General features: G+C 40.1%; 1 pseudogene; it reads right to left on the bottom strand.

The window, feature by feature from the left end:
- Positions 1-24,086: 24,086 nt before the first annotated feature.
- On the bottom strand, positions 24,087-25,922 carry LOC138078500 (T-complex protein 1 subunit zeta pseudogene; annotated as a pseudogene).
- Positions 25,923-26,926: the final 1,004 nt, after the last annotated feature.

Below are 26,926 nucleotides of genomic sequence, written 5' to 3'. Positions count from 1 at the left end.
AGAGGGAGGAAGAAGATAGAGGCGACCTGGTGGAGAAAAAGGAGAGTCCAAAGGAGGAGAGAGCAGTCAAGCCAGTAATCTCGCTCCAAAGTAAAAATGGGTGCTGAAGATTAGGTTCTTAAAAGTACAAAATTGATAACAAATACCAAAAAGCAAAGATTAAAAATCTAGAGTAGAGGTTGGATTTTCAAAAATACAATATTAAAGAAAAGAAAAAAACAGTTGCAAAAAATTTAAAATATATATATATATATATATAAGTTTGCTTTAAAAAAAATAGGGTCTCTCTTTTTTTTGCAAAGTAATAGTAAGTTATAAAAATGAAAATTAAATGAGTAATAGAGGACTAAAAATTTCTTTTAATTAAAAAAAATTATGACAGTAAAAATAGTAAAAACATATCTAGGACTTTCTCTGGTGTTGTTGTGGGCAGTGTGGGATCAGTTCATTTTTAGATAGTTCCTTGATCTGGCTTATATTTCTCAAGATCTATAGGCCCCTTCCTATGTAGTCGGCACTAACTACAGGGTTTTAATCTATTGCACCTGTTACTTCCAAGGAGGTTTCCTCTGTTTTAGCTTCTGTGTGTGGGTCTCTTCAGTGTCTAGTTTCCACCCTGACACAAGGGGGCGGTGGTGGACACTTTTTTAGGTTCACTTGTTCAGTCGTGCTGTGGGGTAGGAGGGACGCTGCAAAAAAATAACACTGGCATGTGCTCACAGTGTCTCAGCCACACTGGGTTTGCCTCCACTCACGGCGTGTGTGCCCTTCCTGTCCACATTGCTCAGGCTCTAGGTTGCTCTGCTGGGAACCAACCAAGGCTGGCCCTGGGTTGCATGCACTTCCCAGGTCTAAGACACTCAGGTTCAGGTATTTGGGTAGTCCTCAGAGGCGCAGACTCGGTTGGGCGTGCATTTTGTGCCCTTCCCAGGTCCGAGCAGCTTAGGTGATCAGGTGTTTGGCGAGTGTGGTCACTGCAACTTATCACCTCCCCCATGCTCGGTTTTCTGAGTGTAAAACCGGCGCACCTTCTCAGGTGGATGTTGACCGTCCAGAATCCCAAGAAGTCTTAGTTAGCAACAAAGCCTGCTTGCAGTTTGGTAGATAATGCCTCTCTGGGGCCACTACTGCCCCCTTCTGGCTCTGGCTGCCTGTCACCAGAGGGGGATGGTCTGCAGCCAGCTAGCTCTGCTCAGTACTTTGTTCTGTGAACAGGCCTTACAGTGTCTTCACTTCAGTTCAGTTCAGTTGCTCAGTCATGTCCAGCTCTTTGAGACCCCATGAATCGCAGCACGCCAGGCCTCTCTGTCCATCACCAACTCTCGGAGTTGACTCAAACTCACGTCTGTCAAGTTGGTGATGCCATCCAGCCATCTCATCCTCGGTCGTCCCTTTTTCCTCCTGCCCCCAATCCCTCCCAGCATCAGAGTCTTTTCCAATGAGTCAACTCTTCGCATGAGGTGACCAAAGTACTGGAGTTTCACTTTAGCATCATTCCTTCCAAAGAAATCCCAGGGCTGATATCCTTTAGAATGGACTGGTTGGATTTCCTTGCAGTCCAAGGGACTCTCAAAAGTCTTCTCAAAGGCACCAATTCTTCTGCGCTCAGCTTTCTTCACAGTCCAACTCTCACATCCATACATGACCACTGGAAAAACCATAGCCTTGACTAGACGGACCTTTGTTGGCAAAGTAATGTCTCCACTTTTCAATATGCTATCTAGGTTGGTCATAACTCTCCTTCAAAAGAGTAAATGTCTTTTAATTTCATGGCTGCAGTCACCATCTGCAGTGGTTTTGGAGCCCAAAAAAATAAAGTCTGACACTGTTTCTACTGTTTCCCCATCTATTTCCCATGAAGTGATGGGACCAGATACCATGATCTTCATTTTCTGAATGCTGAGCTTTAAGCCAACTTTTTCACTCACCTCTTTCACTTTCCTCAAGAGGCTTTTTAATTCTTCTTCACTTTCTGCCATAAGGGTGGTGTCATCTGCATATCTGAGTTTATTGATATTTCTCCCGGCAATCTTGATTCCAACTTGTGCTTCTTCCAGCCCAGCATTTCTCATGATGTACTCTGCATATAAGTTAAATAAGCAGGGTGACAATATACAGCCTTGACATACTCCTTTTCCTATTTGAAATCAGTCCTAGGTTAGGGCTTTTTAACTAGCTCTAGTCAGTCCTTTGTTCTGTGAGTGGGCCTGGCGGTGTTTTAGGTTAGGGTTTTTCGTGTGGTAGCTATCCCATAGTCTGGTTAGCTAGCCCAAGTTAGTTCCCTCAGATTGCCCTTGGGGCATTCAGGCCTGCTCCTTACTCTAAGCATCGCAGCCCGTGCCTCCCTGTCCAGCCCTTGCTTGCTAGTGTGGGGTGCGGGCATCTGCACTGCTTCTCCACTGGGGGAGCTACCATTGGGCACGTAATCTGTGGGTTTTAATTATTTGTTTATTTTTCCTCCCAGTTATGTTGCCCTCTGTGGTTCCAAGGTTCGCCACAGACTCAGCAGCGAGAGTATTTCCTGGTGTTTGGAAACTTCTCTTTTTTAAGACTCCCTTCCTGGGATGGAGCGCCGTTCCTACCTCTTTTGTCTCTCTTTTTGTCTTTTATTTTTTTTCCTACCTCCTTTTGAAGACAATGGCCTCTTTTCTGGGTGCCTCATGTCCTCTGCCTGCATTCAGAAGTTGTTTTGTGGAATTTACTCAGTGTTTAAATGTTCTTTTGATGAAATTGTGGGGGAGAAATTGGTCTCCCCGTCCTATTCCTCTGCCATCTTAGGACCGCCTCCACAAAATATTCTAAGTGACATCCTAACTAATGACTGGTAAAAACATGGGGTTAATGAAGCCAAAGCTGGAATTAATTCCATGATGGGAATTAGCAACTTTAACAATGGCAGTAGAGGAAAGACTGCACAGAGGGCAGAATCCATCCATCCTCTTTGATAGGAATATCCCCTATTCATAGTTCAGTAAAGAGAGACATCCTTCTCTACACAAAGGGAGACATTATGACTGTTTTACTTTAACCTTTTTCTTCACATAATCTCAAAGGCCATGTTGGTATAAGACTCAGTCCATGGACAGACTCAGTCCCTAATTCTAAATTTAGACCTTTCAGAAATGTACCTTTATAAAAAGTTAATGTAGGGGGAGGTCCTAAGATGGCGGAGGAATAGGACAGGAAGACCACTTTCTCCCTCGCAAATTCCTCAAAAGAACATTTCAACGCTGAGCAAATGCCACAAAACAACTTCTGAATGCTGGCAGAGGACATCAGGCAACCAGAAAAGCAGACCATTGTCTTCAAAAACAGGTAGGAAAAAATATAAAAGACAAAAAGAGAGACAAAGGAGGTGGGGAGGGAGCTCTGTCCCGGGAAGGGAAGCCTGTCCCGGGAAGGGAATTTTAAGAAGAGAGGTTTCCAAACACCAGGAAACACTCTCCCTGCAGAGTCTGTGGCAAGCCTTGGAAACACAGAGGGCAACATAACAGGAAGGAAAAATAAATAAATAATTAAAACCAACAGATTACAAGCCCAACAGTAACTCCCCCAGTGGAAAAGCAGCACAGACGCCTGCATCCGCCACTAGCAAGTGGGGGCAGGGCAGGGAGGCGCGGGAGGCACGGGCTGCAGAGATTCATAAGAATCGGGCAGGAACGCCCCACTCGCAATCAGAACAATCTAACTTGGGCTAGCAAACCAGACTGTGGGATAGCTACCACACGAAAAGCTCGAACATAAGACACCGCCAGGACCGTGCACAGAACAAAGGACGGAACAGAAATAGCCGGCTGCCAACCATCCCCCACCGGGGACAGGCAGCCAGAGCTGTAAGGGCTGGAAAGGGGCAATTGCAGCCCCAGAGAGACTCTACCTACCAAACTGCAAGCAGGCTTCTTTGCTAAGACTTCTGGGGATGCTGGACAGTCACCATCTGCCTCACAAGGGGCGCCAGCGGTACAACCAGAAAATTGAGCAGCAGAGACAGAAAAGGCGACAAGTCGCAGCGACCGTGCTCGCCAAACTCCTGAGCTACTCGGACCTGGGAAGGGCACAAAACGCAGTCCCAACCGAATCTGAACCTCTGAGGGCTACCTGAGCGCCGAACCTGAGCAGCTTAGACCGGGGAGGTGCACGCAGCCTAGGGCTGGCCTCAGACGGTTCCTGGCTGAGCATCATAGAACCAGAGTGGTTTGTGCGCCGCGAGAAGGGACAGGTCCAGCGGGGCTGAGACACTGTGTGCACACGACAGTGCTATTTGTTTGCAGCTTCCCCCCCTCCCCACAGCACGACTGAACCAGTGAGCCTAAAAAACCAGCAAACAGATGAAGTTAAACAGAGGGAACCTCCTTGGAAGTGACCCCACACTGCCCACAACATCAGAGAAGGGCCAGATATATCTTTACTATTTTTACAATCATTCCTTTTTTTTTCCCTCTTTTTTTCTTTATTTTTTCTAAATTTTTTTCTTTTTAAATTGCTAAGTCTTCTATTTCTCCTCTAATTTTTATTTCTATAACCTACTATTACTTTTCAAAAAAAAAGACTTTTTTAAGGCAAACACCAAATATAGTCTTTATGTGGTTGTTGTTGGAGCTTTTTAATAATTCTTCTGGCCTTTTTTTTTTCTTTTTTCTTTTTTCCTGCTGCTTCTTTTAATATTGTATTTTTGAAAATCCAACCTCTACTCTAGATTTTTAATCTTTGCTTTTTGGTTTTTGTTGTCAATTTTGTACATTTAAAAACCCAAACTTCACTACCCAATTTTACCTGAGAGCAAGATTACTGGCTTGACCACTCTCTCCTCCTTTGGACTCTCCTTTTTCTCCACCAGGTGGCCTCTGTCTCTTTCCTCCGCCATCTCTTCTCTAACCAACTCTGTGAATCTCTGTGTGTTCCAGACGGTGGAGAACACCTAAGGAACTGGTTACTGGCAGGATTTGTCTCTCTCCTTTTCATTCCTCTCTCTTATCCTCCTGGCCACCTCTGTCTACTTCCTCCCTCTCCTCTTCCCTGTATAAATCCGTAAATACGTCTGAACGGTCCAGACTATGGAGCGCACATAAGGAGGTGACTACTGGCAAGCTTGCTCTCTCCTCTTTTGATCTCACTGCATCTCATTCCAGTCACCTCTAACTACCCTCTCCCTCTTCTCTCTCCATGTAACTCAGTGAACCTCTCTGGGTGTCCCTCAATGTGGAAACACTTTTCATCTTTAACCTAGATGTTTTATCATCGGTGCTGTATAGATGGAGAAGTCTAGAGGCTACTGTAAAAATAAAACTGAAAACCAGAAGCAGGAGGCTTAAGTCCAAAGCCTGAGAACCCCAGAGAACTCCTGAATTCAGGGAACATTAAGCAATAGGAGCTCATCAAACGACTCCATATCTACACTGAAACCAAGCTCCACCCAATGGCCAACAAGTTCCAGAACAAGACATACCACACAAATTCTCCAGCAACACAGGAATACACACCTGAGGTTCAATATACAGGCAGCTGAAAGCTACTGCAAAACCTTTGACATCTCATAACCCATTACTGGTCACTCCACTGCACTCCAGAGAGAAGAAACCCAGCTCCACCCACCAGAACTCCAACACAAGCCTCCCTAACCAGGAAACCTTGACAAGCCACTGATACAACCCCACCCACAGTGAGGAAGCTCCGTAATAAAGAGAACTACACAAATTACCAGAATATGAAAAGGCCACCCCAAACGCAGCAATATAACCAAGATGAAGAGACAGAGGAATACTCAGCAGGTAAAGGAACAGGAGAAATGCCCACCAAACCAAACAAAAGAGGAAGAGATAGGGAATCTACCTGAGAAAGAATTCCGAATATTGATAGTGAAAATGATCCAAAATCTTGAAATCAAAATGGAATCACAGATAAATAGTCTGGAGACAAGGATTGAGAAGATGCAAGAAAGGTTTAACAAGGACCTAGAAGAAATAAAAAAGAGTCAATATATAATGAATAATGCAATAAATGAGATCAGAAACACTCTGGAGGCAACAAATAGTACAATAACGGAGGCAGAAGATAGGATTAGTGAAATAGAAGATAGAATGGTAGAAACATATGAATCAGAGAGGAAAAAAGAAAAATGAATTAAAAGAAATGAGGACAATCTCAGAGACCTCCAGGACAACATGAAACACTCCAACATTCCATTTATAGGAGTCCCAGAAGAAGAAGACAAAAAGAAAGACCATGAGAAAATCCTTGAGGAGATAATAGTTGAAAACTTCCCTAAAATGGGGAAGGAAATAATCACCCAACTCCAAGAAACCCAGAGAGTTCCAAACAGGATAAACCCAACGTGAAACACCCCAAGACACATATTAATCAAATTAACAAAGATCAAACACAAAGAACAAATATTAAAAGCAGCAAGGGAAAAACAATAAATAACACACAAGGGGATTCCCATAAAGATAACAGCTGATCTTTAAAATAGAAACTCTTCAGGCCGGGAGGGAATGTCAAGACATACTTAAAGTGATGAAAGAAAATAACCTACAGCCCAGATTACTGTACCCAGCAAGGATCTCATTCAAATACGAAGGAGAAATCAAAAGCTTTACAGAGAAGCAAAAGCTGAGAGAATTCAGCACCACCAAACCAGCTCTCCAACAAATTCTAAAAGATATTCTCTAGACAGGAAACACAAAAAGGGTGTATAAACCTGAACCCAAAACAATAAAGTAAATGGTAACAGGATCATACTTATCAATAATTACCTTAAACGTAAATGGGTTGAATGCCCCAACCAAAAGGCAAAGACTGGCCGAATGGATACAAAAACAAGACCCCTCTATATGCTGCTTACAGAGATCTACCTCAAAACAAGGGACACATACAGACTGAAAGTGAAGGGCTGGAAAAAGATATTCCACGCAAATAGAGACCAAAAGAAAGCAGGAGTGGCAATACTCATATCAGATAAAATAGACTTTAAAACAAAGGCTGTGAAAAGAGACAAAGAAGGCCACTACATAATGATCAAAGGATCAATCCAAGAAGAAGATATAATAATTAAAAATATATATGCACCCAATATAGGAGCACCACAATATGTAAGACAAATGCTAACAAGTATGAAAGGGGAAATTAACAATAACACAATAATAGTGGGAGACTTTAATATCCCACTCACGCCTATGGATAGATCAACTAAAGAGAAAATTAACAAAGAAACACAAACTTTAAATGATACATTAGACCAGTTAGACCTAATTGATATCTATAGGACATTTCACTCCAAAACAAAGAATTTCACCTTTTTCTCAAGTGCACATGGAACCTTCTCCAGGATAGATCACATCCTGGGCCATAAATCTAAACTTGATAAATTTTAAAAAATCGAAATCATTCCAAACATCTTTTCTGACAACAATGCAGTAAGATTAGATCTAAATTACAGGAGAAAAACTATTAAAAATTCCAACATATGGAGGTTGAACAACACACTTCTGAATAACCAACAAATCACAGAAGAAATCAAAAAAGAAATCAAAATATGCATAGAAACGAATGAAAATAAAAACACAACAACCCAAAACCTGTGGGACACTATAAAACCAGTGCTAAGGGGAAAATTCATAGCACTACAGGCATACCTCAAGAAACGAGAAAAAAAGTCAAATAAACAACCTAACTCTACACCTAAAGCAACTAGAAAAGGAAGAATTGGAGAACCCCAGAGTTAGTAGAAGGAAAGAAATCTTAAAAATAAGGGCAGAAATAAATGAAAAGAAATAAAAGAGACCATAGCAAAAATCAACAAAGCCAAAAGCTGGTTCTTTGAGAGGATAAATAAAATTGACAGACCATTAGCCAGATTCACCAAGAAGCAAAGAGAGAAAAATCAAATCAGTAAAATTAGAAGTGAAAATGGAGAGATCACAACAGACAACACAGAAATACAAAGGATCATAAGAGACTACTATCAGCAATTATATGCCAATAAAATGGACAACTTCAAAGAAATGGACAAATTCTTAGAAAAGTACAACTTTCCAAAACTGAACCAGGAAGAAATAGAAAATATTAACAGACCCATCACAAGCACAGAAATTGAAACTGTAATCAGAAATCTTCCAGCAAACAAAAGCCCAGGTCCAGACGGCTTCACAGCTGAATTCTACCAAAACTTTAGAGAAGAGCTAACACCTATTCTACTCAAACTCTTCCAGAAAATTGCAGAGGAAGGTAAACTTCCAAACTCATTCTATGAGGCCGCCGTCATCCTAATACCAAAACCTGACAAAGATACTACAAAAAAAGAAAACTACAGGCCAATATCACTGATGAACATAGATGCAAAAATCCTCAATAAAATTCTAGCAATCAGAATCCAACAACACATTATAAAGATCATACACCATGACCAAGTGGGCTTTATCCCAGGGATACAAGGATGCTTCAATATCCGCAAATCAATCAATGTAATTCACCACATTAACAAATTGAAAAATAAAAGCCATATGATTATCTCAATAGATGCAGAGAAGGCCTTTGACAAAATTCAACATCCATTCATGATAAAAACTCTCGAGAAAGCAGGAATAGAAGGAACATACCTCAACATAGTAAAAGCTATATATGACAAACCCACAGCAAACATTATCCTCAATGGTGAAAAATTGAAAGCATTTCCCCTAAAGTCAGGAACAAGACAAGGGTGTCCACTTTCACCGCTACTATTCAACATAGTTCTGGAAGTTTTGGCCACAGCAATCAGAGCAGAAAAAGATATAAAAGGAATCCAAATTGGGAAAGAAGAAGTAAAACTCTCGCTGTATGCAGATGACATGATCCTCTACATAGAAAACCCTAAAGACTCCACCAGAAAATTACTAGAGCTAATCAATGAATATAGTAAAGTTGCAGGATATAAAATCAACACACAGAAATCCCTTGCATTCCTATACAGTAATAATGAGAAAGTAGAAAAAGAAATTAAGGAAACAATTCCATTCACCATTGCAACAAAAAGAATAAAATACTTAGGAATATATCTACCTAAAGAAACTAAAGACCTATATATAGAAAACTATAAAACACTGATGAAAGAAATCAAAGAGGACACTAATAGATGGAGAAATATACCTACCATGTTCATGGATCAGAAGAATCAATATAGTGAAAATGAGTATCCTACCCAAAGCAATTTACAAATTCAATGCAATCCCTATCAAGCTACCAGCCATATTTTTCACAGAGCTAGAACAAATAATTTCAAGATTTGTATGGAAATACAAAAAACCTCGAATAGCCAAAGCAGTCTTGAGAAAGAAGAATGGAACTGGAGGAATCAACTTGCCTGACTTCAGGCTCTACTACAAAGCCACAGTCATCAAGACAGTATGGTACTGGCACAAAGACAGACATATAGATCAATGGAACAAAATAGAAAGTCCAGAGATAAATCCACACACCTATGGACACCTTATCTTCTACAAAGGAGGCAAGAATATACAATGGAGTAAAGACAATCTCTTTAACAAGTGGTGCTGGGAAAACTGGTCAACCACTTGTAAAAGAATGAAACTAGATCACTTTCTAACACCGCACACAAAAATAAACTCAAAATGGATTAAAGATCTAAACATAAGACCAGAAACTATAAAACTCCTAGAGGAGAACATAGGCAAAACACTCTCAGACATAAATCACAGCAGGATCCTCTATGATCCACCTCCCAGAATACTGGAAATAAAAGCAAAAATAAACAAATGGGATCTAATTAAAATTAAAAGCTTCTGCACAACAAAGGAAAATATAAGCAACGTGAAAAGACAGCCCTCTGAATGGGAGAAAATAATAGCAAATGAAACAACTGACAAAAAACTAATCTCAAAAATATACAAGCAACTTATGCAACTCAATTCCAGAAAAATAAACGAACCAATCAAAAAATGGGCCAAAGAACTAAATAGACATTTCTCCAAAGAAGACATACGGATGGCTAACAAACACATGAAAAGATGCTCAACATCACTCATTATTAGAGAAATGCAAATCAAAACCACAATGAGGTACCACTTCACACCAGTCAGAATGGCTGCGATCCAAAAATCTGCAAGCAATAAATGCTGGAGAGGGTGTGGAGAAAAGGGAACCCTCCTACACTGTTGGTGGGAATGCAAACTAGTACAACCACTATGGAAAACAGTGTGGAGATTCCTTAAAATATTGCAAATAGAACTACCTTATGACCCAGCAATCCCACTGCTGGGCATACACACCAAGGAAACCAGAATTGAAAGAGACACATGTACCCCAATGTTCATCGCAGCACTGTTTATAATAGCCAGGACATGGAAACAGCCTAGATGTCCATCAGCAGATGAATGGATAAGAAAGCAGTGGTACATATACACAATGGAGTATTACTCAGCCATTAAAAAGAATACATTTGAATCAGTTCTGATGAGATGGATGAAACCGGAGCCCAATTATACAGAGTGAAGTAAGCCAGAAAGAAAAACACCAATACAGTATACTAACACATCTATATGGAATTTAGAAAGATGGCAATGATGACCCTGTATGCAAGACAGCAAAAAAGACACAGATGTGTATAGTGGACTTTTGGACTCAGAGGGAGAGGGAGAGAGTGGGATGATTTGGGAGAATGGCATTGAAACATGTATGCTATCATGTAAGAATCGAATCACCAGTCTTTGTCCGATGCAGGATACAGCATGCTTGGGGCTGGTGCACGGGGATGACCCAGAAGGATGTTGTGGGGAGGGAGGTGGGAGGGGGATTCATGTTTGGGATCGCATGTACACCCGTGGTGGATTCATGTCAATGTATGGCAAAACCAATACAGTATTGTAAAATAAAGTAAAAATAAATTTTTAATAAAAAAATAAAATAAATTATGACAAGATTCACCAAAAAAAAATAAAATAAACTACAAAAAAAAAAAGTTAATGTGATGCTCTATGTTACAGGTGGTATCCAGGGAGGTGACACTACCCACCTGGGGAGCACCGTGTCACCACCATAGAGGGTGAAGAGGCCCTGTAAGTGCACAGAAAGCTGCAGCTCTCCCACTCTTCACAGGGAACTCCGTCTCCACTGGTGAGTAAAGACCGCCATAAGGAACAAAAGGAAAAAGGGAACTGGAACTGGGGAGGTGAGTATGACATGTAACGTCAGCAGATTTTGTTAATCTCAAAACGGAACCAGAATATCTGCAGCATATCTATTTTATAAATATTAGTATGCCACTCATATCAGATCGATTGCCAAGTCACAAAAAATGTTTTATCTCATGAAAAATCTCTTTAAATAAGCTCTTCCTTCTCATTCAATTCAGTTCACTCGTTCAGTCGTGTCCGACTTTGTGACCCCATGGACTGAAACACGCCAGTCCTCCCTGTCCATCACCAACTCCCAGAGTTTACTCAAACTCATGTCCATCGAGTCGGTGATACCATCCAACCACCTCATCCTCTGTCATCCCCTTCTTCTCCTGCCTACAATCTTTCTCAGGATCAGGGTCTTTTACAGTGAGTCAGTTCTTCACACCAGGTGGCCAAAGTATTGGAGTTTCAGCTTCAGCATCAGTCCTTCCAATGAATATTCAGGACTGATTTCCTTTAGGATGGACTGGTTGGATCTCCTTGCAGTCCAAGGGACTCTCAAGAGTCTTCTCCAACACCACAGTTCAAAAGCATTAACGAACTTTTCTGACAAACACACTGCTGTGTGAAAAATATAAAAAATTATTTGGCACTGTGACTCTGGGTCATGATCTGACATAGTCAGCTTTTCATTTAAAAGCTCAAGACATTTCTGTATGTTTTTTGTTTTTGCATTGGCCATCCTTGCTAGTCACACACACTTAAAGATACACAACTATAAACTGTGGTACACACAGCCCTATATGTTGCTCAATAGATACTGAAAATTTTTATCAGGAGAACAAATACAATGGTGTATATATATTCTTAGGGGCATGCTCAATGGTGTCTGACTCTTTGCAACCCCGTGAACTGTAGCCCACCAAGTTCCTCTGTCCATAGCATTCTCCAGGCAAGAATACTGGAATGGGTTGCATTTCTTTCTCCAGGGGATCTTCCCAACCCAGGGATCAAACTTACATCTCCTGCCCCTTCATTGGCAGGCAGATTCTTTACCACTTGAGCCACCTGGGAAGCCCTTGTTTTATATATATGTATTTAATATATATAATATGTATATTATAGTTTTTAGAAAAGTATTTTTCCAGTGCTGCTATTCAGAGATGCCTTATTTGATAAGCTAATAACCAAATGTCTTCTAAGCCAAGGCCAGTGTGGTTTTGCAGGCTCAGATTTTGGCTGGGATAAAAGAAGCTGAAAAGACAACAATCACATTGTGTCAGAGGAGACTGGCTGCCTTGAATGCTGTCACCTGTTGTCTGTCACCCACAGCAAGCAGGAGCAGCATGACAAGAAAGCCACTCTTTGAAGTTCTATTTGGACTCAAAGGTAGAAAAGGAAGTGACATAAATAATTCATAAATTTTCATGTTGGAAAGGCTGAGCAGTCTCAAATATTGTCAGTTGGCATATTACTCTCTTGTGGAAGCTTTTCACAGATTACTATCCATCTTAGATTTCCCTTTGAAATCATATGATTTTTTGGCTCAACTCTGAGCTAAAGATTTTCTGTGGAATCATCTCATCTCATCCTCAGTGATCTCTATAATAAATACAGACCAGCATTTGTGTACCATGTGGTTTGTCATTCCCATGAGGATACATTTAATCTTGATAACAAAACCTTCAAAGCAGGTAAACCACCTTCCACAGAAGCTGTTCTTATTTATCTCTATTTCCACCAGGAAAGCCCTATTTTAAAAATCACACAACCATAAATTCATGAATGAACTCAATAAATATTTTTTAATGTTATGTACTAGACCATCTATGGACATCAGGAATTGATCAGTGACAAGACAAAAGACACTGCCTTTACCCTCATAGAGCTCACAGTCCAAAGGAGGAGATAGGTATTAAACATGTAATCTCAAAACGAATGTAGGATCATAGCCATGCTCTCTGACATCAGAAAGAGCTGCAGAGTCCCTACAGAGCATATAATCAGTGGACCTGAGTGGCCTGGAAAGTCAGATTTTCCTGCCGAGTGATGTGAAAGTGAGGACTGGGTGATAAAGTTTCAGAGAAAAGAAGGTAGCAAAATAGAACACACAAAGGCCCTGTGTTCACTATTCCACCTTAAAAGGAAAGGAATTCTGACACATGCTGCAACATGGATGAACTTTGAGTACATTATGCTAAGTAAAATAAACCAGTCACAAAAAGACACATACTATATAATTCCACTTATATGAGTTACCTAGCATAATCAGAAAATGTGAAAAGATGAGGAGAGGGGAAATGGGAATTTTTGTTCAGTGGGTACAGAGTTTCAGTTTTTCAACATGAAAGTAATTCTGGAGATGGACAAGGATGATGGTTACATTAAAATGTAAATATACTTAAAGCCACATTCAGTGTATAGTTCATATATACTTTAAAATGGTAACAACTGTATATTTTATGTACCACAATTTTTAAAAGGGAGGGAAAAAATTTACCAACTCTATTTTAAGTAGTTTTTAGAACAGCTGAAAATCACCCTTTTTTTTCATAGGTCAAGACTATCAGAAGGTGACGCAGTAGAATGCAACTCACCTGGATTCCTTGCAGGCATCTCCAGTCTCTTCAAGTCCACAGAATTCTCTCAGCAGGGAAATTACACGTTCCAGTTTCCTTCTCTTTCGAACCAACACCTTGTGCTGTGTGTGACATTTTGCAAAATAATAGTGAATGGTTTTAGAAAATAACTGTTCAGTTCAGTTCAATTCAGTCGCTCAGTCATGTCCAACTCTTTGCGACCCCATGAACCACAGCATACACAGCACACCTGTCCATCACCAACTCTCGGAGTCCACCCAAATCCATGTCCATTGAGTCGGTAATGCCATCCAACCATCTCATCCTCTGTCATCCCCTTCTCCTCCTGCCCTCAATCTTTCCCAATATCAGGGTCTTTTCAAATGAGTCAGCTCTTCGCATCAGGTGGCCAAAGTATTGGAGTTTCAGCTTCAACATCAGTCCTTCCAATGAACACCCAAGACTGATCTCCTTTAGGATGGACTGGTTGGATCTCCTTGCAGTCCAAGGGATTCTCAAGAATCTTCCCCAATACCACAGTTCAAAATATCAATTCTTCTGCACTCAGCTTTCTTTATAGTCCAACTCTCACATCCATACATGACCACCTGAGAAGGAAATGGCAACCCACTCCAGTATTCTTGCCTGGAAAATCCCACGGATGGAGGAGTTACAGTCCATGGGGTTGCAAAGAGTCAGACATGACTGAGGGACTTCACTTTCAAAATAACTGTGATATTAATCATTTAAATTTGTGTATGTGAAGAAAATGGTTTCCACAACCCTGTAGTGTTAAAGATGCATTCTCTTTAACACTATTTATTTAGATGATAAAGCAGCCATGGAACAAAACCAGATGAAACACATGCCAGGATGAGCATGAATAGATAGAAGAAATGAGCATGTGGGCTGGGATTTCCCTTTTGTGTTTTTTCCTTTCTTTCCTTTTAAATGATTAAAAACCTATATCTTCATTGAATTCTTTGAATACTAAAAACACGCATATTAAAAGTGAAATTAACAGTTTACATTCTGCTTTATGTATCTGAATATCACAAATCCCTTGTTCTTTTTTTAAAAATGTATTAATGAAGCACCATGACTCTACTGATCATGACTAGAATCACATGTATCAGGAAGTATTACACAGCAGTTACAAAGTAATTCATGTGAACTCAATAGAAGCCTACTGGCTGATTTTTGCCATAGTTTTACTCTAATGTCAAGACTAAAGAGTTCCTTTAAAATATTATTTTCCTGTATCTATCTCTTTTTTTCCTTGCTGACATTTTACTGGTAAATAATCTTGCTTTTTCTACCCCCATCCTTTTTTTTTTAAGACAAAATCTACCCTTGATGAATTTTGCTGCAAAAAAGGTTTGCAAATTATTTAGGATCTTTCTAACAAAAGCGAAAATTTACCATCTTTTCTCCATTTTTCTCACCCTAACTCTATACTCAACACCTGTCCACTCCCAACTCTTCCCCTTCTCCCCAAATGCCCCCCCTCCATTATATGGTGGTATATTTTCGTTGGGGCTACATCAGCAGGAAGGTCTGAGGATCCACCTGCCCCTTCACCAGCACACCTTTCCACAAGGAAAATAGAACAAGGAAGACTGGGCACTTTCCCTGGCTTAGCTTCCTGCTTATACTGACACAGCAAATGTTTTAGGTTTGTTCCTTTCATGTAGGCATGCCATTTCAGTCAGCTACTCCCACACCTGGGAACCCAGCTCCCTCCAGCTCAGTTGAGCTCTTGAGAATTAGACAGAGGGAACCAGAGGAACATAGACAGAGGGTGGAGGAAGAAGCACCAGCAATGGGCTCCCCACATAGACAGCAGTTGCACAGGCAGAATCTGTCTTATAGGACAGTGCCAGTGCCTCCAGAAGAGAAAACAGGAATGGAGGCCTTGCTTGCACACCAGCAAGGACACAACCAACAAAACTTCCCTCTAACTCTGAAGTCACAGTGGCACATTCAAGGACATATGTTGTTAACCCTGGTGCTGAGAGACTTGCACTTCTGTGGCAGAAAACATACAGAGCAACTAGGACAGTAACGCAGAGGGAGGCAACAGTGTTTTATCCATTTCTGCTTGGTTTCACATAAGCTTCTACTCATACATTTTTCTACACTTGCAATCTGAAGATCTAATTCCATCTCTCAGCCTTTAATTTCCAAAAATACAAGAGCTTGGATGCTATGAAAGCAGAGCACTTATTCTTGAAGGAGTGAGATATTTTGAAGTGGTCAAGACTTCCAGGGGTAAGCCAACTGAGGAATGCTAGCAAGAGAAGGCTCATTGGAGTCTCAAGAGACATGCAGTATTTAGGATATTCATGTACTGAAAAAAAAATGGTCATTCTTTATCTGAAATTCAAATATAACAAGGTATCTGCTTTTCATTTGTTTGTTGTATATCTGGCAATTCTCCTTCATATGGGAACACTTACTGACATATTTGTCAGTTTTGACCCATACCATAGATTGACTAGATGGAGAACAGTCAAGTCAGTATTCACATTCCTACTGGAAATCTGGCTCCAGGGATGATATGAAAGTAAGTTACATCCTGGAGGACTTGGTATCCAGAGAACTTGCCCAACACATGGCAATCATTCCCAAACTCCTTGTAGATGGTTGTGGAAGTGAACAATACTGTGGGGCTTTCATCTGATTGCTACAGCAGGTCATGTAGGAAGCATAGATACAGACCACAGTGGTTTCAAATTGTCTTTAGGGAACAGGATGATGCTGGTAGTAAAGTTTTTATTGGAAAAAAAGATAATCTGCAGAGAGAGAGGAATTCCATTTTGAGGGAAATAAATCTGATTGAACCAAACCAAAAACCATTATTAGTTTGGTGTGTGTTTTCCCGCTGCAATTTGATGGATTAGAAGCTGCAGTTGCTGGCCCATTGTCTTTTTGTTTTTTGTTTTTAGTTTTTGGGTTTTTTTGGTTGAAATTTGCCACTTCTTCATAGGTGGTATTTAAATGGAAGGTTTTTGAATTAAGGCTGAAAGTGCTGATCTGAGTATTTATCAGGTATGAGGCCTGCATCAGATTTAGAGCTGAGGACATCAACTGAATTGGTTTCAGGCCCTGAAACATTGTACTGCTATTCATCAGTCTTTTTGAAAATATGTTGAACTCCAGTAAATTTGACTATCATTTATGGAGAAACAGGTGTTGTGGGCAATGCTGTATGGACAGAGATTCGTTAGAGTCTCCCCATAAGAAGCCTGTAGAGAAAGAGACCACTCATTCCTGCCCCTCTAGGAGATCACTCCAGCAACACCCCTGACAGCAGCATTGTAACCAGGCAGGACCCTGTGGGACCTCCCTAGAACAGGACACCCTCCCCCTGTCTTCAACCTGCCTTTTGTCTGTAGAAAAACTCTAGTCAAAGAATAAATTTAATCAGAGAAGTAAGAAAATGCAGAAAGGAAAACAATGAAGCAAGACAAAATAATGATTGTTTAGCCATTAAACAAAGTCAAGGACCTTTGGTTCCTCCTTAATGGCTACAGATAATATTCTGAGCCATGCCCTTTGAGCTGTTTTACAGATACTGAAACACTCACCAGTGGAAGAAGTTAACTGTACACTGCCCACGAGCATGTTGACCCCAGACTGGTTAGAACCAGGTTGATGATGCTGACTCCCAATTACCTCACCACCAACTGATCAGAAGAATATCCACAAGCTGATCACACACCCCACAACCTTCCTTCCTCCCCCTGTCTTTAAAGACTTTCCCCAAAAGCCTTCAGGGAGTCCAGGTCTTTTAAGCACTAGCTGCCCTGGATTCCTTGCTTGGTGCCCTGCAATAAACACTTCACTTTGCTTCACCACAATTGGTGTCAGTAGTTTGACTTTATGCACAGATGAGTGGGCCCAAGTTTTATCTGGTAACAGCGCCATCACTTCTCTTCTGGGCTGCCCCATCACCATACAAACATGCTGCTATTTCTTCCATCTTAAATTTAAAACAAAACTTCCTTTAGACCATACTTTTCCTTCTCTACTTCTTTTCACCATAACTCCTAACAAGATTTTCTAAACTCATTGTCTCCAGTGCCTCATCTCCCATTCTCTCTCAGATCTGCTCTAATCATAGTTTCTACCCACCCATCCCCAAGTTCCTGACACTGATTTCTTGTTAAGTTCACTGATACCTCCTTGTTGCTAAATTCAGTGTCCATTCTCAGCCCACAAAGTATCAATAACAGAGTTAATAGCAGTATTTGAAACCATTCATTGCTACCCCTCCTTGAAGCACTTTCTTAACTTTCAAAAATTTTCCCAGGTGGCTTAAAGCTCAACATTCAGAAAACTAAGATCATGGCATCTGGTCCCATCACTTCATGGAAATCAGATGGGGAAACAGTGGAAACAGTGTCAAGCTTTATATTTGGGGGCTCTAAAATCACTGCAGATGGTGATTGCAACCATGAAATTAAAAGACACTTCCCTGGTGGCTCAGACGGTAAAGCGTCTGCGTGCAATGTGGGAGACTAGGGTTCGATTACTGGGTCGGAAAGATCCCCTGGAGAAGGAAATGGCAATCCACTCCAGCACTTTTGCCTGGAAAATCCCATGGACGGAGGAGCCTGATAGGCTACAGTCCATGGGGTCGCAAAGAGTCGGACATGACTGAGCGACTTCACTTTCACTTTCACTTTACTCCTTGGAAGGAAAGTTATGACCAACCTAGACAGCATATTCAAAAGCAGAGACATTACTTTGCCAACAAAGGTCCATCTAGTCAAGGCTATGGTTTTTCCATAGTCAAGGCTATGGTTTTTCCAGTAGTCATGTATGGATGTGAGAGTTGGACTGTGAAGAAAGCTGTGTGCAGAATTGATGGTTTTGAAGTGTGGTGTTGAAGAACACTCTTGAGAGTCCCTTGGACTGCAAGGAGATCCAACCAATCCATTCTAAAGGAGATCAGCCCTGGATGTTCTTTTGAAGGAATGATGCTAAAGCTGAGACTCCAGTACTTTGGCCACCTCATGCGAAGAGTTGACTCATTGGAAAAGACTGATGCTGGGAGGGGTTGGGGACAAGAGAAGACAGGGACAACAAAGGATGAGAAGGCTGGATGGCATCACCGACTTGATGGACGTGAGTTTGAGTGAACTCCAGGAGTTGGTGATGGACAGGGAGACCTGGTATGCTGCAATTCATGGGGACACAAAGTCGGACACGACTGAGCAACTGAACTGAACTGAACTGAACAGTATACCTACCAATACAGGAGACACGAGAGACACGGGTTCCATCCCTGGGTCAGGAAGATCCCCTGAAGAAGGAAATGGCAACCCACTTCAGTGTTCTTGCCTGGGAAATCCCCTGGACAGAGAAGCCTGGCAGGCTGCAGTACATGGGGTCACAAAGACTCAGCACCCACACACACAACATAACTTTCAAACCCACATACTCTTTGGGCTTTCCTTCTTATTCCTCAGATTTTGGCTTCAACAACACTGCACAACAATCTCAAAATCTCAATAACATGAAAAAAACACTGTTTTATTTCTCACTTACAGTTCTGAAGGTGGGCTGTGGCTTAGTTGTTCTAGGTTGGGCTCAGCCGGGCCAGACTTCTGGTTCAGCTCTATAGAACTTTTTAAAGGGATCTTTTATTGAGTGTAATGTTTTTGAAATTTAACCATGTTGTTACCTGTATAAGTAATTCTGAACTGATCATTTTAAAAACCACATATCGTATCTCTATTCAATGGATCTAAAAACAATGACATCCTGACAGCAATGAATACAAACAGTACTCAGACTTAATTTCCAAGTACCATCCCCACTGAAGGGAACCAAAGCTCATGGGAAACACAGCTGATTCCAAGATTGATCCAAGTAAAAGGAAACTGATTCTTTTTTTTTTTTTTTAATTCTGGATGTTTTGTTTTTTATTTATTTTGTTTTATTTTACTTTACAATACTGTATTGGTTTTACCATACATCAACATGAATCCACCACAGATGTACACGTGTTCGCAATCCTGAACCCCCCTCCCACCTTTCTCCCCATACCATCTCTCTGGGTCATCCCAGTGCACCAGCCCCAAGCATCCTGTATCCTGCATCGAACCTAGACTGGTAATTCATTTCTTATGTGATATTATACATGTTTCAATGCCATTCTCCCAAATCATCCCACCCTCGCCCTCTCGCACAGAGTTCAAAAGACTGTTCTATACATCTGTGTCTTTTGCTGTCTCATATACAGGGTTATTGTTTCCATGTTTTTAAATTCCATATATATGTGTTAGTATACTGTATTGGTGTTTTTCTTTCTGGCTTACTTCACTCTGTGTAATCGGCTCCAGTTTCATCCACCTCATTAGAACTGATTCAAATGTATTTTTTAATGGCTGAGTAATACTCCATTGTGTATATGTACCACTGCTTTCTTATCCATTCATCTGCTGATGGACATCTAGGTTGCTTCCATGTCCTGGCTATTATAAACAGTGCTGTGATGAACGTTGGGGTACACGTGTCTCTTTCAATTCTGGTTTCCTCGGTGTGTATGCCCAGCAGTGGGATTGCTGGGTCATAAGGCAGTTCGATTTCCAGTTTTTTAAAGAATCTCCACACTGTTCTCCATAGTGGCTGTGCTAGTTTGCATTCCCACCAACAGTGTAAGAGGGTTCCCTTTTCTCCACATCCTCTCCAGCATTTATTGCTTGTAGACTTTTGGATCGCTGCCATTCTGACTGGCGTGAAATGGTACCTCATTGTGGTCTTGATTTGCATTTCTCTGATAATGAGTAATGTTGAGCATCTTTTCGTGTGTTTGTTAGCCATTTTTATGTCTTCTTTGAAGAAATGTCTGTTTAGTTCTTTGGCCCATTTTTGATTGGGTTGTTTATTTTTCTGGAATTGAGCTGCAGGGGTAGCTTGTATATTTTTGAGATTAGTTGTTAGTCAGTTCCTTCATTTGCTATTATTTTCTCCCATTCCAAGGTTGTCTTTTCACCTTGCTTATAGTTTCCTTTGTTACGCAGAAGCTTTTCATTTTAATTAGATCCCATTTGTTTATTTTTTTATTTTATTTCCAATATTCAAGGAGGTGGGTCATACAGGATCCTGCTGTGATGTATGGTGGAGAGTGTTTTGCCTATGTTCTCCTCTAGGAGTTTTATAGTTTCTGGTCTTACACTTAGGTCTTTAATCCATTTTGAGTTTATTTTTGTGTATGGTGTTAGAAAGTATTCTAGTTTCATTCTTTTACAAGTGGTTGACCAGTTTTCCCAGCACCACTTGTTAAAGAGACATTTTTAATCCATTGTATATTCTTGCCTCCTTTGTAGAAGATAAGGTGTCCATAGGTGTGTGGATTTATCTCTGGGCTTTCTATTTTGTTCCATTGATTTATATTTCTGTCTTAATGACTGTGGCTTTGTAGTAGAGCCTGAAGTCAGGCAGGTTGATTCCTCCAGTTCCATTCTTCTTTCTCAAGATTGCTTTGGCTATTCGAGGTTTTTTGTATTTCCATACAAATCTTGAAATTATTTGTTCTAGCTCTGTGAAAAATACCGTTCGTAGCTTGATAGGGATTGCATTGAATCTATAGATTGCTTTGGGTAGTATCCTCATTTCACTATATTGATTCTTCCAATCCATGAACATGGTATATTTCTCCATCTATTAGTGTCCCCTTTTTGATTTCTTTCATCAGTGATTTACAGTTTTCTATATATAGGTCTTTAGTTTCTTTAGGTAGATATATTCCTAAGTATTTTATTCTTTTCATTGCAATGGTGAATGGAATTGTTTCCCTAATTTCTCTTTCTACTTTCTCATTATTAGTGTATAGCAATGCAAGGGATTTCTGTGTGTTGATTTTATATCCTGCAACTTTACTATATTCATTGATTAGCTCTAGTAATTTTCTGGTGGAGTCTTTAGGGTTTTCTATGTAGAGGATCATGTCATCTGAAAATAGTGAGAGTTTTGCTTCTTCTTTTCCAATTTGGATTCCTTTTATTTCTTTTTCTGCTCTGATTGCTGTGGCCAAAACTTCCAGAACTATGTTGAATAGTAGCAGTGAAAGTGGGCACCCTTGTCTTGTTCCTGACTTTAGGGGAAATGCTTTCAATTTTTCACCATTGAGGATAATGTTTGCTGTGGGTTTGTCATATATAGCTTTTACTATGTTGAGGTATGTTCCTTCTATTCCTGCTTTCTGGAGAGTTTTTATCATAAATGGATGTTGAATTTTGTCAAAGGCCTTCTCTGCATCTATTGAGATAATCATATGGCTTTCATTTTTCAATTTGTTAATGTGGTGAATTACATTGATTGATTTGTGGATATTGAAGCATCCTTGTATCCCTGGGATAAAGCCCACTTGGTCATGGTGTATGATCTTTATAATGTGTTGTTGGATTCTGATTGCTAGAATTTTATTGAGGATTTTTGCATCTATGTTCATCAGTGATATTGGCCTGTAGTTTTCTTTTTTTGTAGTATCTTTGTCAGGTTTTGGTATTAGGGTATTGGTGGCCTCATAGAATGAGTTTGGAAGTTTACCTTCCTCTGCAAATTTCTGGAAGAGTTTGAGTAGAATAGGTGTTAGCTCTTCTCTAAAGTTTTGGTAGAATTCAGCTGTGAAGCCGTCTGGACCTGGGCTTTTGTTTGCTGGAAGATTTCTGATTACAGTTTCAATTTCTGTGCTTGTGATGGGTCTGTTAATATTTTCTATTTCTTCCTGGTTCAGTTTTGGAAAGTTGTACTTTTCTAAGAATTTGCCCATTTCTTCCACGTTGTCCATTTTATTGGCATATAATTGCTGATAGTAGTCTCTTATGATCCTTTGTATTTCTGTGTTGTCTGTTGTGATCTCTCCTTTTTCATTTCCAATTTTACTGATTTGATATTTCTCCCTTTGTTTCTTGATGAGTCTGGCTAATGGTTTGTCAATTTTATTTATCCTTTCAAAGAACCAGCTTTTGGCTTTGTTGATTTTTGCTATGGTCTCTTTTGTTTCCTTTGCATTTATTTCTGCCCTAATATTTAAGATTTCTTTCCTTCTGCTAACCCTGGGGTTCTCCAATTCTTCCTTTTCTAGTTGCTTTAGGTGTAGTTAGGTTATTTATTTGACTTTTTTCTTGTTTCTTGAGGATGCCTGTATTGCTATGAACTTTCCCCTTAGCATTGCTCTTATAGTGTCCCACAGATTTTGGGTTGTTGTGTTTTCATTTTCATTCATTTCTATGCATATTTTGATTTCTTTTTTGATTTCTTCTCTGATTTGCTGGTTATTCAGCAGCGTGTTGTTCAGCCTCCATATGTTGGGATTTTTAATAATTTTTCTCCTGTAATTGAGATCTAATCTTACTGCATTGTTGTCAGAAAAGATGCTTGGAATGATTTCAATTTTTTTGAATTTACCAAGGCTATATTTATGGCCCAGGATGTGATCTATCCTGGAGAAGGTTCCATGTGCACTTGAGAAAAAGGTGAAATTCATTGTTTTGGGGTGAAATGTCTTATAGATATCAATTAGGTCTAACTGGCCTATTTTATCACTTAAAGTTTGTGTTTCCTTGTTAATTTTCTGTTTAGTTGATCTGTCCATAGGTGTGAGTGGGGTATTAAAGTCTCCCACTATTACTGTGTTATTGTTAATTTCCCCTTTCATACTTGTTAGCATTTGTCTTACATATTGCGATGCTCCTATGTTGGATGCATATATATATATATATATATATATATATATATATATATATATATATATATATATATATAAAGGTTTTAACTTCATATTTATTACACACTCACTGTAGGCAACTGCCCACTCCTCAAAACACAAAGTTTAGCAACACAACTTCACTTTCAAGGGCTTCAGATATACCTACTGTATTTTGTGCTAACATGTAGAAGAGAACAGTTAAGAAAAACAGGACACTAGAGGATTTAGGAAGGGTATCAGTATAAGCAAAGGTTCTGAGCTGTGAAAATAACCACCTTGCTGGAAAATCCATCTCACTAGTCCTTAGTCACCATATCTTCAGTCGTGTTTTTATCCTCTGTCTTTTCTATTTTGCCGCTTTATACTTTCAGCTCTTTGAACCCCTCTTGCCTCTGGTTCCATCTTTCTACTCAAGATAACTTAATACTTCTGGGAAGCATTTTAGCAAAACTACTTTAAAAGCATGAAAAGTCCAAAGTATGCTTGGGAAGCAGGAATTCTTCAAAACTTTAGGTTATTTAAGTCTTATGCTTAGTGACAGGGAACTATTGGAAATAAAATACATCCATTAGAAGAAATTATTACTATTAAAATGTTTTTCAATGAATATTTAATAACAAGGTAGATAACATATGCTTATCTAATATTTTTATATCACTGAGGGTAAAGCAAAATGTCCTGTTTACTGCATAAGTATGACCTGCTGTATGTGGACACTGCAGTGCAATTTTAAAAATACTGTAATTATAATTTCAGAACTTCAGAATCTGAATAGGTGCCAGTGTTCTCTCCTTTTTTAATATGGGAAAAGAAAATCCTTTGAAGATCATTTAAAGCTTGGACCAAAATTCCATAGCTGTATTATTAGGATTACTCTGTAGTCTTCAGGATTCAGATACAAGGGAAGCTTCAATTCAACCTTTTAGAGAAGACAGTCCAGCTCTCATGATCTCATCAACCAGGAGAATGTTGGTGGCAATCACAGTGCAGGAGTGAAGAAGCTGTTTCTTTACACAATAGTTATCCCATATGCCTGCTTCTGCTGCTACCATTGGTTCACCAGTGTTCAAGTCCACACCCACAAGCTGACCGGATTCTGAATGTTCTGCTTGAACTTTAACTAGTGTTTCCTGAAGGTCAAAACCAGAATTCTGAGCAAGAACCTTGGGAATAGTGAGCAATGCATCAGCAAATGCTTGAATTCCAAGCTGAGCCCTGCCCTTTACACTGGGCTTGTATTTAACCAGGGCTTCTGCCATCGCCACTTCCACTGTGCCAGCACCTGGGACTACACAGCCACCATCAATAGCATTTTTAACAGCCCTCAATCCATCTCTTATTGCATCTTTGATTTGAGTAAGCATGTGCTTATTTGGTCCTTTGATCAATAATGTGACAGAGCAAGGATTGTTACATTTCTCAATAAAGATGAACTTCTGTTCTCCCAATGTATATTCATAGACAAGTCCTGCATGTCCCAAACAATCAGGATTTAGGTCATCAGGAGAATTTAGGGCTATCCCACCACAAGCAAGAGTCAGCCTTTCCATGTTTCTCCTTTTAGCTCTGCAGAGCTATTATGCCTTCTTTGGCAAGAGCATCTAAGGAAAAGGGATCAATTCCCTTTTGATTAATAACAACAAATCCTTTATCTGAATCACCACAGACTTTCTTTTTCAGGTCGATTATTTTTTTAACTCTGTCCTCTATGAATTTCCTTTCAGCTTTCACTAACTTCTCTCTCTCCTCTGCACTCTTGTAAAAATAGCCAGAATTCACTTCTATTTTTTCATATTCTAATGACATGTTGCACGTGATGATGTATGCATCTTCTACTCTCTTCTTCATATCAGGATGCCGTGCCCCATGGTCCAAAACAAGGCCTCTGATTAAGGTTGTATCTGTTTCAAATTTATGTTTCATCTCCATGATCTCAACCATGTAGAGGTCAATAGGTTCATCTTGTTTTTTAATGGCCAAAATGGAGTCCACTACAGCCTCTGTTAAGACATCAGCAAGTTCAGCATGAACTTTATTTTGTAGAGATGTTCTGGCCACATCTATAAGTGTTTCCCTGTCCATCTCTTTGCTAACATTGACTTGTTCCAAAAACTGAAGTGCCTTTTCCTTTGCAGCTTCAAATCCTTCTGTAATTATTCTGGGATGAAGACCTTCAGAAATGTAGAGATCCGCCTGCTTCAGCAGCTCTCCAATGATGAGCACATTGGAAGTGGTACAATCACCTGTTATGTCATCCTGGTCTGTTGCTACTTTGGCTATTAAGGAGGCTGTTGGGTATTGAATTTGCATTTCATGAAGGAGCACATTTCCATCTTTAGTGAGTTTGATGGCTCCAGCACCAGAAACAAGCATCTTCATGGTGCCCTTAGGCCCCAAGTTGGTTCTCAGCATGTCCAGCAGCCCCCGGGCCACGCTGATGTTGACTGCCAACGCCGCCTGGGCTCAGGTCACCTCAGCCTTGGGGTTCAGGGTCTTCACGGCTGCCATAGCTGACCCAGCAGAGGAACATAAAGGGAGGCGGCATGGCGAAAAGCCCTGAGCCGGTTCAGCGTGGCTGGGAGGCGCTATCTCTGCATATATATTTTTAATTGTTATATCTTCTTCTTGGATTGATCCTTTGATCATTATGTAGTGGCCTTCTTTGTCTCTTTTCACAGCCTTTGTTTTAAAGTCTATTTTATCGGATATGAGTATTGCTATTCCTGCTTTCTTTTGGTCTCTATTTGCATGGAATATCTTTTTCCAGCCCTTCACTTTCAGTCAGTATGTGTCCCTTGTCTTGAGGTGGGTCTCTTGTAGACAACATATATAGAGGTCTTGTTTTTGTATCCATTCAGCCAGTCTTTGTCTTTTGGTTGGGGCATTCAACCCATTTATGTAAGGTAATTATTGATAAGTATGATCCCATTGCCATTTTCTTTATTGTTTTGGGTTTGGGTTTATACACCCTTTTTGTGTTTCCTGTCTCAAGAAGATCCTTTAGCATTGATTGGAGAGCTGGTTTGGTGGTGCTGAATTCTCTCAGCTTTGGCTTGTCTGTAAAGCTTTTGATTTCTCCTTCATATTTGAATGAGATCCTTGCTGGGTACAGTATCTGGGAGGTAGGTTATTTTCTTTCATCACTTCAAGTATGTCTTGCCATTGCCTCCTGGCCTGAAGAGTTTCTATTGAAAGATCAACTGTTATCCTTATAGGAATCCCCTTGTGTGTTATATGTTGTTTTTCCCTTGCAGCTTTTAATATTTATTCTTTGTGTTTGATCTTTGTTAATTTGATTAATATGTGTCTTGGGGTGTTTCGCCTTAGGTTTATCTTGTTTTGGAATCTCTGGGTTTCTTGGACTTGGGTGATTATTTCCTCCCCATTTTAGGGAAGTTTTCAATTATTATCTCCTCAAGGATTTTCTCATGGTCTTTCTTTTTGTCTTCTTCTTCTGGGACTCCTATAATTGGAATGTTGGAGTGTTTCATATTGTCCTGGAGGTCTCTGAG

The sequence above is a fragment of the Capricornis sumatraensis genome, chromosome 4 (assembly GCF_032405125.1).
Source record: "Capricornis sumatraensis isolate serow.1 chromosome 4, serow.2, whole genome shotgun sequence".
In the NCBI taxonomy this organism is placed as follows: domain Eukaryota; kingdom Metazoa; phylum Chordata; class Mammalia; order Artiodactyla; family Bovidae; genus Capricornis; species Capricornis sumatraensis.
Note: the sequence above shows the minus strand (reverse complement) of the source record. Positions and strands in the feature narration are given on the sequence as shown.